Genomic DNA, 13131 nt, shown 5'->3' with positions numbered 1-13131 from the left:
GAGTGGAGGCCAGAGTTGGCTGGAAGCAAATACCTGGGATTTATTTATCTTCTATAATTGAAACTTTGAAGCCTTGAGTGGAGGCTAGGGCCATCCAGGGCAGCGGGAAGCTTGGCTTCCTCCATATCTGGGACCAACCCAAGCTCTGTGGCTGCTGACATCTTTGTTGGGTTAATTTGCATACTCATTTATGATTGGCTGGTGGGTATAGTGGAGTGATGGTTGATCCTCTCCAATTTTAAAATTAATTTATCTTAAATATTTCCTCCAAATAGACTGAGCACCATATCAGATGGTGTTATAAGTTGTTTCAATCATTAGATGTTATTTAAGAAATCATGAGAAGAATAGTTTATTACACTTGCCCCTACTTTTATCAAACTCAGTATTGTTTATTCTTAAGTTCAAGGTCTTCTGTTATCATGAACTTTCTGTTAAGACAATTTTATTTAGCCATTGTATAAAAATAGGTTTGCTGACAACAAATTATTCATTTTCTTCTGAACAATGTCTTTATTTCAAATCCTTATTTCTTAAGGAATATTTTTTTTTCTGGATATAGATTTCATGGTTGAAAGAACATTACTCCCAGTACTTGAAAAGGTCCTCATAGTTTTCAATTAAATTTTTATTTGAGTTATTGTTTCTGTATAAGTAATGTGTTACTTTTCTCTAGTTACAATTAAGGTTTTCTTCTTGGTCTTTAGTTTTTAAAAGTTCATATATGATATGTGTTGACATGGATTTCTTTGGCTTTATCTGCTTGAGTTAATTAAGATTTTTGAATATGTAGCTTTTTGTTTTATCAAATTTAATACCTTTTCTAATACTATTCCCTCAAATAATTTTTAGATGTTTTCTCTATCTTCTTTAAGAACTCCAAATGTTATTAATTTTATATTTGTTGTTGACCCACAGGTCCTTGTGAGTCTAATCATTGTGTTAGTCTATTTTCTCTATTTTTTAGATTGGGGAAATTAAATAGATTTGCCTTTTTAAAAATTCTTTATTGTTGAAAGTTTTACATATGTCTCCTTTTACCCCATAATTTGTCTTTAGTGCATGAATTCTGTTTTCTGTCATATCCAGTCTACTGAGACAATACTTTGAGTTTATTTGTTAAAATTTGATTATTACTTTGAGTTCTATAATTCTTCTTTTTAATTAATGTGGTTCCATGCAGGACCACAAAGAGACTCAGAGAAGCTGAAAAAGGGTTTGGTTACATAAATAACAAAGTATCATCTAAAGTTGCAGGAATTTGGTATGAATCACCCTCCTTGGCCCAACTGGCTCTTTATTCTGGGAGTTGCGTAGCTGAAAGAGTGCTAAAGTGAGATTCTTTAAAGCACAGGGCCCTCATCAGGAGTCATTCTTCCCAGGATTTAAGGGCAATGTAGCAGCCACCATGAAATATAGATTGTATGGTTAGACAAAATATGCACTCATATGATTCAGTTATTTAAAATAAAATATGCTTTCTACAAGTATTGGCATAGAAAAATGCCAATGTCACATGGTTAAGTATAATAAAGCATATAAGAGAACTGCTTTTTTGTCAAAGCAAATTTTCAACCATTACATATGCACATATTTCTCCACATCTGTGTGAGTTCAGAGTAAGACAGCTGAGTAACAATGTTGCTGTCTGAGAAGGGATGGCGATTGGATATAATATTTGTTTTTTAACTTTATTGAAATATATTTAACATCCAAAATTATATATATATATGGTGTTTATTTCATCACAGTCAAGGTAATAAACATATCAATCTCATGCTAACTGTCTTTACTACAAAAATCTAGGTGAAATAGCAAGTCTTTTGGAGGTTTTAGAGAATATTTTCTTTATCTACCTCTATATTTTTACATATTTTTTAGACTGAGCAAATATAATTTTTGTAAAAAATCTAATATAATTTTATAATTTCAAGAAACATATTGACTACCTAATGTGCCATGTGCTAGTAGGTATCAAAGAAAGCCCCATTTAATTTCTGTTCACCATAGTCATCCAATTGATCAAAATATTCCAAGAAATGCAATTATTTGCCCATCATTCAGCTAATATAATGGAGAACCAGTTCAACTTGAGGTCTTCTGAATTTAAGTCCACAACTTTTTCTTTAATATTTATTACAGTTTATTTAAAAACTAAAGAATAGTAGTGTAGTATAAGTATCTTTTACATATGATATGGATTTATTTGGCCCCAAGTCTAAACAACTTTTGAGACTTCCCTATATCTTTCAGATGACTAGCATGTGACTTAAGGTGCATGTGAAATATACCCCTAATTATATCGCGATTTGGACATGACCATGTTTTGGGCTTCATTTGCTTGTTTATTTTTATTGCCAGGCTTTTTAAAAATATGTTTTTACTGATCTTAGAGAGAAGAAGGAAGCAGAATAGAGAGAGATAGAAACATCAATGATGCAAAGAAAAATTGATCGGTTGCCTCTTACACATTCCTCACTGGGGGTTGAGCCCGAAACCAGGCATGTACCCTAATTGCGAATCGAATCGAACCTTAACCCCATGGTTCATAAATCAATGCTCAACAAATTAGTCACATCAACCAGGCTATTGCAAAACTTTATTATCTGGCAAAATTATATGATTACTTGGAAACCCATCACTTAATTTTTGGGTATTACATTGCTGCAATACAACAGGGAAACACTAGGGATTCCTAGGTCACTGAGGCAATAGCTAAATGAAAGTCTGACTGGGATGCCAGAAGGGCCATTTACTCAATAATATTCTAGTGACCTGCACTCTGTTGTGAACTAGTGGTAGTGATATTTCAATGAAACACATGTATCCCTTGGCAACCCAATGAAATAAGAGATAAAATAGTTCTTTATGGTTTAATAAGGTGTGCCCACATATATCTCATTATTTTTTAACAACTATCTTGCAAAATAAGTGATTAGTTTCATTTTATGGATGATTAATATGAAGCTAAACAAGGTTAAATAAATTTCCAAAGAAGGTATCTGTATTATCTTTATTAGTCAGGGTTTTCCCAAGAAATACAACCAAAAAGAGTAAAAGAACACACACACACACACACACACACACACACACACACACACACACACTCATCTGGAGATGGGAAAGAGTTGCAATTTGAGTCCAAAAGCAGTGTGTTGGCAAAATTTACTGTTTACTGAGAGAAGGCAGTCTTTGTTCTATTAAGGCCTCCAATAGATTAGATGATGCCCATCCACCTTATAGAAAGTAATATGCTTTACTAAAAATCCTTGATTTAATTATTCTAATCTAAAAATCACCTTAACAGAAATATCCAGTATAATGTTTGATCAAATGTCTGGGCACTCTGGCCCGATAAGTGGATACATAAGCATCACAGCACCACAATTAAAACTTTTTCTTTATAAGTTGCTCTTGGATTAAAAAAAAATGTCATTTTATTATCCTACTACATGTGTCAAACACAAGGCCCGCGGGCCAAATCCAGCCCGCCAGGCCTTGCAATGTGGCCCGCACCGCGCTGTCATCACTGCACTCCGCTGTCAGTTTATGACATTGTCAGTTTATGACTGTTCAGTAAACCATTCGGCCCGCGATTTAGGCTGGATTTTAGATTTTGGCCCCTTCTCTGATTGAGTTCGACACCCCTATAAGAGGTAATTTTCAAATTGACCATCGCCCCAACACACAAGATGAACTGCCCCCATGTGGTCAAAGATGGCTGCCCCCATTTAGACACAAGATGGCCACCACAAGATGGCCAGCAGGGGAGGGCAGTTGGGGGTGACCAGGCTGGCAGGGGAGGGAAGTTAGAGGCAATCACGCTGGCAAGGGAGCAGTTAGGCATCAATCTGGCTGGCAGGGGAGTGGTTAGGGGGCAATAAGGCTGGCAAGCAGAAGTGGTTAGGGGCAATCAGGTAGGCAGGCAGGCAAGCAGTTTGGAGCCAGCAGTCCTGAACTGTGAGAGGGATGTTTGACTGCCCGTATAGGCCCGATCCCAGTGCACATCCCTCAAGGGGTTCCAGATTGGAAAGGGTGCAGGCTGGGCTGAAGGACACACTGCCCATACATGAATTCCATGCCTTGGGCATCTAGTTTTAATAATATTGTGGCTGAAACGGGTTCAGCCTGGCAGCCTTACAAACTTACACAGAAAGTAACCACATAGGATAGTCTAAAATTGAAACTTTTTAAGTAAAAGCAGTTTATGGCAAGTAGTCATGTCCCAGGCTAGAAGCTTCCCTAATAAAAGTCAATCTTTACCTTAATTAAGCATGTCTAGTGTCTTTTTGCATATACTATAACATACCTTTGGAATGTCAGAGTAACTTCCTTTTTACCAGACCCATCAGGGCATACGCAAAGCCTCTCATTTTTATTGTTGTGTTAATTGTTGACTGTTAACTATCCTGTTCCCACCTGGGTAAAGATGCATATGTCTATCATTTTTTTATCCAATACCAGAGGTTTTCCCAATTGGTTTCTTCTGACCTCTAATCTATCACCAATGGATTTCCTGTAACCCACTTATTTATTCTCTTTTGATTATAATGTATAAGATAAGATGCAAAACTGCCATTTTCTGGAACAGTTTCTCAATACATTGAGATTTAGCTTCCCAGCAATTGTTGACAGTTTTGCTCAAATAAACTCACAAAAATTCTCTATAGGTTCAAATGTTTCTTACATTGACAATGCTGTGGTTTGTACAAATTTCAGAAAGGATAGATAATTACTAAAGAATACTTCTGCTGTAGGCAGTTAGACAGACTTGAGCAGAGCAAGGACAATGGGCCAGGTACAGAAGGTCACCAGGTGGAAAGCCCCAGGTGCTTAGAAATGGACAATCAATTGTAAGGCGGGGCCTCGCCTCCTGGGTGACTTTTCCTCCCCTAGCATATCACCGGTCACTTGGTTTGGAACCCCTGACCTTTCCTCCCTAGAAATAACATCTAGGCCTCAGTAGTACTTCAGCACCAGGCTCAGATAAGCAACAAAAGCAGCTAAGTCTGACCTCAGGACCAGCTGCATTGAATAATGACCCTGCCCTAATCAATTGGTGGAGATCACAGCCCTGAAAGGACACACCTGGAATATTATTGAATATTCAATTAAGGTATTTCCATGGGATCTCCCCTAAAATCTCGACCTTTAAAACCCTCAGGACACAGAACCCAGTGGGGCTCTCCTTCCTAGGAGCATGCCCTGCCTTTCCCTTTCCTTCCCACCACCTTGCCCTCTCCCTCCCTGCCTGGCATGTTACTGTTAGCTTCCTCACTTCCAAGCTCCAAGGGCCCTTCCTTTACCTTAAAAATTTGTTTTCTAAGACATTTTCTTCTAGGAATTACTTTTTCTACCTCTGTGATTTTCCAAATAAATGTGGTCTTACAGTTTGTGTCTTGCCCTGAACTCTTAAGTAAATATATAGCACAAAAATATAGAATTAGAAATATACCACTAAATATATCTTTATGTTTTGAAACGACGTTCTAATTCGAGTATTATCTAAAAAGGATTTTCATTTCCTTACATAGCTATTCTCATTTCTGTTTTCTTTCTGGTTTGAGGTGTGATTTTCGAAATCACAAAAACTGTGTTATTTCACTCATGTGTAATATAAAACAAAAAGTAACAAATGATCAAATAAAAATATAAACTCTTAAATATAGACAACAAATTAGTGGTTGCTACTGGAAGAGAGGCTGGGTAGAGAGAGAATGAAGAGAGTAAAGGAGGTCAAATAGATGGTTAGGGATGAAAACTAAACTTTTGGTGAGCATGCTATGGTGGATACAGATATCGAATTCTAATGTTGTACACCTGAAACATATAATGTTTTAATCAATGTTATCTCAATAATTTTTTTAATGTTCTCCCTGACTTTTTTTAAATACTTTATTATTTAAAGTATTAGATGAGTTCCTATTTCCCCCCATTGACCTCTCCCTTGCCACCCCCTACCCCAAGTACAGGCCTTTACCCCGCTACTGTCTGTGTCCATTGTTTATGTCCATACATATGCATACAAGTCCTTTGGTTGATCTCTTACCCCCTCACCGCCATCCCTCATAGGTTGTATAGTCTATTCGATGCTTCTGTGTCTGGGATTGTATTTTTGTTCATCAGTTTATGTTGTTCATTATATTCCACTCCCTGAATTAAAAAAAAATACATAGCTTAAATGCAATAATAGTTGGGATTAAAGAAGCTGTAAGTGCCTGCATGCTTTTGGACTTGATTTTTAAATAAAATATTCTAACTGGATCTTGACTTAACCCTAGAGTAGTTTTCAATTTTCCTGCTGAAGGGTTTAGGAAAAACAAAACAACACACACACACACACACACACACACACACACACACACACACAGAACTGTGTTTAATAAAACTTTCCTAGGAGGCTCAAAGACAGATGACATGATTTCTCTATGAAAAATTTTCTACTGGAAGCTAGAAGATACATCTCCAGTTTAACTTTGCTAACCTTAAACTAGATTGGGATGAAAAACTGCTTGCAGTCTCCCAGACAGTAGTTGCCATACTTAGTGAAATGTCTGCCTGTAGCTGGGAACTGTAAATGCCTATTTTGATTTTATTTTAAGTCGAGGTACTTTTGCATATTAAGATTATATATGAGTTGAGTATAAAGTTTGTCTCTGTTTCCTGTAAATTTTTGAAGCAAAGTAGATCCTGTCTCTCACAAAATTGATTCTGAAAAATCAAGCAGGCTGTCATTGTAACGCTCCCATAGCATTTAAAAAATGTTACTTCACTTTGCAAGTCCAAAGTGTCACCATAGAACATGTAGTGCTGCTTAACACCTGCAAACTGATCATTGAATCAATGCAAGTGGATTTTAGAGGGTACCTTCCAAGCCCAAATTATCCTGGTGACATCATGAGTGTATAGTATTCACATGAAAACAAAACAAAACACAGTCTCTTCTCCACATTCTGTCCCCATCCAAAAGCCCTTCCTTCTTTCTGCCTCAGTAATGTCCTATAGCCTGAGAAATGAATTACATCTGAAGATAACTGATCTCCTTCTGTAGGGCATTGTTAGCACAGCTGCAAAACTTTGATGCTCTGTGTCTGTACACAGATGGTCAGACTAGAGGAAAGCACATGCAGATTTCCAGTCTTGTGTTCTCCTGGCTTCTCTGCTAGGTTGGCTGACATGCTATAACAGCTGCTGCTCTGCCAGCATCTAGTTGGAATTTACTCATCTTTCAAAATATGAGATAGTTGAAACATAAGAGGCAATCTAGATACTTGGGGAAATTCCAGAAACCAGGTATAAATCACTGCAAATTTTGAAATCCCCCCTGCAATAAATTTACTGATCAACCAATTGTGCTTTTTTTTTTTCTCCATAAATTCTTCAAATCAACCTAATAAATCTGACTTATCTATTAATTCAGGTGAGAAAGTTTAAGGCTCATTTAGGTTTTCCAATTGTATTCTAGAATTTCAATTCAAAACCTTAAGTGAATATTTTCAGTCACAAAACAAGACCTCATGTTGGTAGCCAGCTTTGCAAGGGAAGGATCAGAGATCGGCAGAATAGTTCAGACAAGTCACAGAGAACCATGGAGACTTTGTCCATTTTAAGAAATGAATCCTTGTAGGAGATCAAAGCATATGCTTCATGCCATTCAGTAGTAAATAACCAAAAACAGAAAAATCCTAATTTTATCTTTCTTTTTCTAACATTGTGTAGGTTATAACATAAAAAATAAACCAACCCTCAAAGCCTTTGTCAATCCTAGACAAGAATAGAATCATTTTGCATTTATTGTTTTGTTTCAGAATACCAAGATAAGAATTTTTCTATAACTTTGTATTTTGCATGTTTTGGATTAGCCTAACTTCTTTTTTTCTCACCCCACTTTCTGGAATAGTCTCTAATGCCAGTTCTCCCATCTTAGCTCCTACCCAATGGAGAACATAGCAGCCTTTTTTATAGTAAGTGACCAACTTCAGGCCAGATGCATAAGAATGCATCTAAATTAATGAGGTTGAGCCACTGCTTTCTACACTTTATGCAAATACTTTGTTATTACGGGATCATAAACAATCACTTGCAGTTCATGTTGTGGAGACTGTAGAATGAAATTTGAAGTATGGTTTGTCAAATAGATATCTTTATTAATCACATTTGGTGCTCAAAGTGCTCTGATGGGTGTTAAAAGTCAGAAAAAAATTAATAGACTTAGGTTGGCTTTCTGGAAGTTCTCTAATAAAAATAGTGAGATAATAAAAATATGTTTGGATAATTTTAATAAGAAAATGTCTTTAAGCCTCACAAATACCAATAGAAACTACTAAAAATAAAGCATTAGTTGGGAAAAAACTAATGTAGGCTACTTGACAAGTATCTTGAAACTTGGATTTGAGGCTGATATAGGAGCTATACACTGATCTTGGAAATTTATATGTGGCAAAATGATAAAATTTATATGTCCTAGTCACTTTTGGATCATCACTGTATAAAAATATGAACATCATGACCACCATCTAATCATTTCCAGGATGCAGCAAGATATTGAGAATTTAGGGCTTCTCAGATGTAATAGCGGAATTTGGAGCTTTGCTGAGGAAAGCAAAAAGAAACGAAAATAAATCATATGGCCTCGCAGAAAACATCTTAAGATCCAGTTGGCTTTGTAGGCAAGACTTTATGTAGTTTTACATCTAAGGTGAAAACAATCAGGATTGGAGAAGTGCTAGATAAGTGCATGACAAATGGTCTCAGTAGTCACTGAGGAGAAATGTTCTGTGAGCTCACTCTTTTGTTTTTCCAATATTTTATTGATTAAGATATTACATATGTACATATCTTCCCATTGACCCCCCCCATCCCACTCCCATACTCTTGTATTTAAGTAGCTCCATCACTGGTACAAAATTTCCTTCCTCTCATACTGTTTACTTTCTCTTTAGCAGCTTTAGATTTTTAAGGGCTTATTAAGTGCAGTTTGATTTTTTATAGATTCATGCACAAAAATTTGATCTTTAGTTGTTTACCATAGCTTAGTCTAGTCAACAATTGCTATCCATTGATTGCTATTCCTGGAACTTCCATTTCATTATAAATGGTGCACTTAAACATATTTAAGTCATTTTTAATAAAATGTGTGAATATGAAATTGCAATAAATGCATCTACAAGAGTCATTGATGTGTTTAACTTGTTTGCTGTAAGTATATTGTAAATTATTTGTATGGTCTTCATTCCTGTGTGCTATCTTTAGCAGGCTTATAAATAAATTACTTCTTTATACCTCATCGAGAACCACCTCTTAAAATAAAGCATCCATGCTTCCAATATAGCTTCTTATGCTAAATGTAGATCAAGCCAAAAAGACAAAGTGTAATATACCAAAACTAATTTTTGAGTTTAGAAAATCTGTGACTATGAATAGTTCTGCATTTCTGAGCAGAGACAACATGGGAAAATACTGCTCCATGTTTCTTTAGCAAAGACTGATTGATCATCACAATTCAGACACTTCAAAACATCAGCAATGTATATATTCTATAGTCTCACATTTAGAAATGAAAACTGGTCCTTTTTCATAAAATAGTATTGCAGTTAACATACAAATTTATCTAAATGCACCTGCATTTTAGGCCATTCCTTATCACTTTATTTTGCAAATGTTTTTGTTCTCTTTAAGAGGCACATTTATAAAGACAAAGCTGAAAGTGTTTGTTAGAAGTAAATAAAACCTGGACATGACAAAATATGTGTCTTTTCATTGACTCTATTTTCTGTGTAGTCTCTACCTAAATAGCAGATAAGACCCAAATGAGTTTTAGACTTGAACTATCTTGAAGGAAATTATCATAGTGCAGTAATTGTGGCAGATCTGATATATGAAGTACAGGACTCACTTTAGGAAGTATTATATAAAATACTGTTATCACAATGACTAATAATAAAAGGTAAGCTAATAGTTTAATTATACTTCTATGTAGTTTATATTTGCCCCAGCAGCTAAGGAGTTAATTATAAGGCTTTAACTTAAAGGTCTGGCTAGAAAAAATGTGGACAATAACAAAATGTGTTCACTTTTGTAATGTGTCCAAATATGCTTCCCAGGAAGAACTAATGTCTGGATAGATGACAGAGTTTTGTTCCAGGTAGAGTTATGAGAGCCTATACGTTTTGCAGCCAGTGGGTTTATTTTTGAAAACCTTCCACTTTGTGGAATGTTCAGTTTAGTGGCATGTGTTCTACTGATTAAACATTTGCCTTCTGCACAGCTATGCCAATTCATAGATGATTCCCTTTAAAATGAACATGTCTTGAGAACTCTGATCAGAATGGCTCTCTTTCAATAGGTCCATTCTGAGAGGCAACCTCACACTTTACCTGATCTCATCTTCATTTAGTATCATTGGATAGACAGAAAGGCCTTAGCATTGATGCAAAGCTTTACAATCTGGCATTGAATAGAAAAAAGCTGCTCAGCCTGTTTCTGTGGTTTCTGCCACTGCCGTAGTATGTTATGTAGTGACATATAATCTTTCTGCAGTTAATGAGTGATCACTATGGGTTTAGACTTGTACCAAGAGTGCAGCTGCTGCTCTTACCCTGGCTATTAAAGTTTGTCATCATGGCCATGTGGTATAATATTGGAGCCATGGGCTTCATCTCAAAAAACAAACACACACACAAAACAAAACAGAAAAAAAACCCACAAAAACAAAGCAAAACAAAACAAAACAAAACCACAAAGGCTCTTTGGAGTAATCCAGAAAGAGACCCCCAAAGATTTAATTTGTCTGTCTTATTTGCTCTTTTTTTTATTTATTAAGTCAACTTCATGAATTTGGCACTTGGCCAACTTTTTTAGAAGCAACAAAGAAATGAGTCCTCTGATATTTTGAGAGGCTGAGAAACAATTTCTTTAGTTTTTATTTTTTATTTTTTACCTTTGTATTGATTTCAGGTGTATAGCTTAGTGGTTAGACAATCATATACTTGGTGCCATATAATAATTATCAGAATATTAATGACTATATCCCCTATGCTTATATCTCCATGACTATTTTGTATCTACCAATCTGTACTTCTTCATTCCTTTACCCCTTTCACCCAGTCTTGAAAACCCCTCCACTTTGGCAACCATCACTCTGTTCTCGGTATCTGAGTCTGTTTCTATTTTGTTATTTTTATATGGTACTTGTCTTTCTCTGACTGAATTATTTCACTGAGCATAATAGTCCTCTAGGTCTATCTATGCTGTTGCAAATGGTAAGATTTCATTATTTTTATGATTAATTAATATTTCATTGTATATATGTTTCACTACTGTTTTTATCCCTTGTCTATTGATGGCCACTTAAGTTGCTTCTATATTTTGGCTGTTGTAAATAATACTGCAATGAACAATAAGGGTGTATATTATTTTAAAATACTGTTTTGGGTTTGTTTGGATAAATTTCCAGGAATGGAATCACCGGGTCATAAGACAGATCCGTATTTAATTTTTTGAGGAAATTCCATACTATTTTCCATAGTGGCTGCACTAGCCTGCACAAGGGCTCTCTTTTTTCCACATCCTCCTTAACACTTGTCATTTGTTGACTTATTGATGATAGCCATTCTGACAGAGAAGTGATATCTCTCATTGGTGTTCTAATTTGCATTTTCTAACAATTAGTGACATTGAACATCTCTTCATATGTCTATTGCTAACTGTATGTCCTTTTAAAAAGTTTTTTTAATTTATTATATTTTATTGATTTCAGAGAGGAAAGGAAAGTAAGAGAGATAGAAATATCAATGATGAGAGAGAATCATTGATCAGCTGCCTCTTTCATGCACCACACTGGGGACCGAGCTCACAACCTGGGCATATGCCATGACCAGGAATCGCATAATGACCTCCTGGTTCATAGGTGGATGCTCAACCATTGAACAACACCAGACAGGCATGCATGTCCTTTTTTGGAGAAATGTCTATTCAGGTTCTTATTAGCATCTTGGATATGGAGCTTAATCCTCACTCTTACAAGGATGTGCATGTTTAGAGAAATATCCCTCAACTTGCTGGCAATTATTAAGCCTCCAGCATTATTTTTCACATGTGCCTCTCTTTATCACATTTTTGCCACTAGGGTTTCTGAGAAATAAAGAGCACATTTTGGCCCTATGTTCCTGCCTAGTAATGCTTTTCCTGCTATCAGAGGGAGGCATCTGGAAAGAAGCATAATATACTTACTAATAAGAAGCAATTGTATTGAAAAAGGAAACCAACTTTTTAAAAAAACCACTTGTGTCTCAAAACAGAGAGCATAAATCATAGTTCCTAAGTTACTAGATTGTTCTCCATGTGTAAGCATACATATAATTTTTAAAATATAAGACAAAAATTAATACATAAGACATTAATATAATTATTTTAAAATGTAGTAAGTACAATATCTCAAAATATAAATCATTTCCTCCAATACTTTGCCTGTATTAGAATAACATTTTTATTCCTTCTGTGAAACAATTGTACTACTACTTGCTAAAATTTCATAGAACATCAATAAATCCTTAGCCATACAACTTCTTCAGGCAAAGTAATGGTTACAGCTTCACATAGCAAGATGTTTCCTGGATTCAGGAGTAAGAGAAGGAACACTCTTTAAAATTCATAAATGTATGTCATATATCCAAAGGGCAAAACAAGGGTGAATGTCAATGGAGTCCAGAAATATAGTACGTATTCCAAAAAAAATTCCAGTTGAAGATTAGATTTCATAAAGCATCAGAATTTCCTTACTTTTAATGCACATTTAAAATAAAGGCCTTTGAATGGATTTGATGGGATTGGAGACATAGAGAGAAGGGGGACGGGTAAGAGGGGAGGAGAGAAGATGAAGAGCCAGGTGGATCTATCAAAGGACAGGGACATTCAAAATAGCTGAGTTTTGAGGTGGGCCCCCTAACACTATGCAAGGAAAAAAATGATCACCAAATAACTTTGACATGTTAATTATATCCACCTGAAGAACTGAATATATTTCGGCACATCCTTTCTAATAAGGGAACACATTCCATCTGATATTGGTCTGGACAATTGGAGAGCAGGCTACCCATAAACTATTTTTCCTTTTTGATTCTTCATTACAAG

The sequence above is a fragment of the Pipistrellus hanaki genome, assembly GCF_964339955.1.
Source record: "Pipistrellus hanaki genome assembly, chromosome: X".
NCBI lineage: Eukaryota > Metazoa > Chordata > Mammalia > Chiroptera > Vespertilionidae > Pipistrellus > Pipistrellus hanaki.
The sequence above is the reverse complement of the archived record's forward strand: the minus strand, read 5'-3'. Positions refer to the sequence as shown.